The following is a 4,037-nucleotide window of genomic DNA, read 5'->3' as shown; positions in this document are numbered from 1 at the left end:
AAAAAACTCCAATGATGGCTGGGTGTGGTGGCTGATGCCTATGATCCCAGCACTCTGGGAGGCTGAGGCAGGCAAATCACTGGAAGCCAGGAGTTCCAGACGAGCCTGGCCAACATGGTGAAATCCCATCTCTACTGAAAACACAAAAATTAGCCGGGCGTGGTGGTGCACATCTGTAACCCCAGCTACTTGGGAATCTGCGGCACGAGAATTGCTTGAAACTGGGAGGTGGAAGTGTAATGAGCTAAGATCATGTCACTGTACTCCAGCCTGGGTGACAGAGAGACTCTGTCTCAAACTAAAAAAACAAAAACAAAAACAAACTCCCATGACATGTATGCTGAAAGGATTAAAAGTGAAAAATGTCTACAACTTACTTGGACATGCATATAGAAGAAAAGATGAGACTGCAGGAGGCAGGCTATGTGATAAAGCATGGCAAATGCTACTTGTAGAATCTAAGGGATGGGCATTGGCATCACCAGGATTTTATATACTGACAGAAAATGATCTTTAGGGTATTTAGGTGGGAAAAAAGCCAAAACACAAAATAGCACATATAGTATAATTTACATTTTAAAAAGAAATGAAAACATCCATTAACACTTGCTTAAAGTAAAAGTCACAGGAAGCTTACATTAGAAACTGATGACAGGGCTGTGCGAGAATAGAAACTAAACAGCTGAATTACAGGATGGGAAGGAGAATCTTCACTACATACCCTTTGTATCTCTTCAAGTTTATTTCCTTCAAAAAATAAAATATAAACAACTTTAAAATGAGCCTATTTTTCTGAGACAGGGTCTCACTCTGTCACTTAGGCAGGAGTGCAGCAACGCAAGTCACGGCTCACTGCAGCTTTGAATTCCCAGGCTCAAGCAGTCCTCCCACTTCAGCCTCACAAAGTGCCGGAATTACAGGTGTGAGCCACCACACCTAGCCTATTCTTGGTTTCCATATCATCAGGCTTAAGACAGATTAAACCTTCCTTCCTATACTTCCTTTCTAAAAATAAGAAAACCACTCGAACTAAAAAACTGGGCCAAAAACCCAGACACCTCACCAAAGACGATATATACGGATGGCAGGTTAAGTATATGAAAAGATGCTCCACATCACTATGAGATTGGGAATTAAAACAATGACACCACTATTCACCTATTAGCTAAAATGCGAAAGAGTGACATCACCAAATACTAGTGAGGATGAGGAGCTACAGAACTCTCCTTCATTGTCAATGGGAATTCAAAATGGTCATGTTGGAAGAGTTTGGCAGTTTCTTCCAAAACTAAACATACTCTTAACTTATAATCCAGCAACCTGGTTCCTTGGTATTTATCCAAAGGAGTTGAAAACAAGTCTACACAAAAACCTGCACACAAACATTTATAGTAGATTTATTCCCTTCCTACAAACTTCAGAGATTCTCTTCTAATTTGCTGGACTTGGGGGATGGGAGGGTAATGTATTTCTAACGCGTTAGAGCAACTTGGATTGGAACTCTACTGCTGATATATATATATACCATTCTCCTCCATACACATATCCTACCAATTCAATGTGAGTGCCTTCCCATAATTTAGGGGAAACTCTCAGAACAATGGAGTTTGTGTTTTGGTTTTTTTGGTTTTGTTTTTGAGACAGAGTCTCGCTCTGTTGCCCAGGATCCAGGATGGAGTGCAATGGCACGATCTTGGCTGGCTACAACCTCTGCCTCCCAAGTAACTGGGATTACAGGCGTGTGCCACACGTGGCTAATTTTTGTATTTTCAGTAGAGACAGTTTCACCAAGTTGGCCAGGCTATCTTGAATTCCTGACCTCAAGTGACCCACCATGGAGTGTTTTAAATTCCAAAACAAACAGGATGTTAACACCAAAAAATAAATTTCCAAATGAGAACTGAATAAGGGCTGTTTAGGGCAGAGGACATTAACAAGGCATGTTGATTAATAAGCAGATTCATGGCACACGATGTTGCCTTCCAAGTGGGTTCCTTATGCTTCCCCCTTCACATAACACAGAAGTAGTGAGAATTTGGAGCCTTCCTCCCAGGGAAGATTCGGTCCCCCTTCCCACGTGACAGAAGCTTCAGTTACCCACGCACAAAGGAACACACACTCTATTTCTGCTTCACTGTCTGGTGTCAATATTTAGATAAGACCACAATATTCAGCAATGAGCTCCTTGGTATTTACATAATGCTTCTGAGAGTTCTCCCTTGCAGCTCCTTAAGCAGCAGCTAGGCTAAAGCAGGATATGAGCACCCTCATCATATACCCCACTCCCACTATTCTTCCTGATAGCTTCACCACAAAGGAAGCTATAGACACAAGGAACCCAAACAGAAGAGGGAAATTCACCATCAATGCTTCCTTCAAAAGCAAACAGTGATGCAAAACACAGTCTTCTCAAATGTGGGGAGACAGTACTGTCTTCCACTTGCACAGAAATAAGATTACTTTTACTCTATTATGTGCTTCTCTTCCTTTCCCATAACTACATTCACCTTAGCAATCACTTACGTACTAGCCTAGACTATGAACAAACACAAAACAGAGCATTCAAATACATCAGATGACTTCCCAATAATAGCCACCTTTTGTACAGAAAACTCAGCCTGTAGTGTGGCAAGAAGATATACCCGTTCAACCTTACCCATCATATAGCATTTTAATGCTTTGCTTGCATTCTTTTCCCACAGATGTGCAAATAAAAGTCATTAGCTTAAATCAATTGCAAATGAATTCCTCACTACCCCAATCACAGTAGACCCCACAGATCTTTTCCACAGCAAATTAGATACCAAATGTGAAAGAGAAACAAAGATCACGTTCTAAAAGTTCGTACAACTACGGATACCAGTTCTCAAGGCTTGGCATATTCAACCATATATGAAAACGCCATTTCCATCTAAGTAGTACTACCAACGATGTTAAGCTGGTTAAGTCATGTTCACAGGATTTAAAAGAACACATACACAAAAATTAACCCTTACTACTTATATTAATATACCAGGACTTGAGGTAATAATATATTCATAGTTGACTCACACACTCCAATAATACTCTTAGGTAATCTTCAGCCTGAAACAAGTCTTCATTTATTGACTACTTACAGTACAGTGATTTTGCATCTTAGCTGGTAATCAAAGACGGTTATGTATTAAGAGAAGACATAGTCTCTCTTCCACATATCATGTCAGAAATCTGGGCAAATTTAATTTTAAGAACTAGAATTGCATCTCCTGGTGGCAGTCGTCACCCTGAGAACAGGAACAAGGCAAAGAAAGTGTACAGGATTTTGATTCTCCTACACAGGTGCACATAGTTTATTAACGACTATATTTTGAAGCCAGCCATTTTGTCCAATATTTAAATTACAAGCTGTTTAATATTGAAGCAGAATGTACCGCCACATTGTGACAGAAGTACAGCTTTATCCATAAACCCTTCACACAATTATACATTAAATGCTATTATTTAAGCAAGGCACCCCTACTTGTCCTAAAATATGGGATGTACTACTCCATTAAAAAAGCAAATGAGGAGACTGATTTTTTTCCTATCTAAAGCTGGTTTAAATTCAAGTGAAGCCATTATTTTCTTACCAGTCAGGACTGTTCTGACATGTCACTTCACAGTTTTGAGACTAACAAACACCCTTAGGTTTACCCCAAACCAAAAGACGCCAAGGAGGGACAGTTCAGACAACTTTTAAGACTAGAATGCCCCCTAAGTAGATAGGCACCAACGTTAAACGTCTTTAGCACAAGGCTTAGAAAGGCAAAACATTTCTAAAGACATAAAACCGCCAAATTGTCATTTACACTCACTAAGCTGTGGTATTTATTTTTTGTTTCGATTTTTTAAAATTCCTATCTCTAAGTAATCAAATACAGCAAAATTTAAAACCATTCTGCCAAACCATACCAGTTCAAAGGTCTGAAACCTTTCTTTGCTTTGGTGAATGTTTGGTTAAAATAAATCACTGTTTTACTCCATGAGAAGTTTTACATCAGAGCACTCAATTCACAGGC

Source organism: Rhinopithecus bieti, unplaced genomic scaffold, assembly GCF_001698545.2.
Source record: "Rhinopithecus bieti isolate Rb0 unplaced genomic scaffold, ASM169854v2 scaffold_905, whole genome shotgun sequence".
In the NCBI taxonomy this organism is placed as follows: domain Eukaryota; kingdom Metazoa; phylum Chordata; class Mammalia; order Primates; family Cercopithecidae; genus Rhinopithecus; species Rhinopithecus bieti.
The sequence above is the reverse complement of the archived record's forward strand: the minus strand, read 5'-3'. Positions refer to the sequence as shown.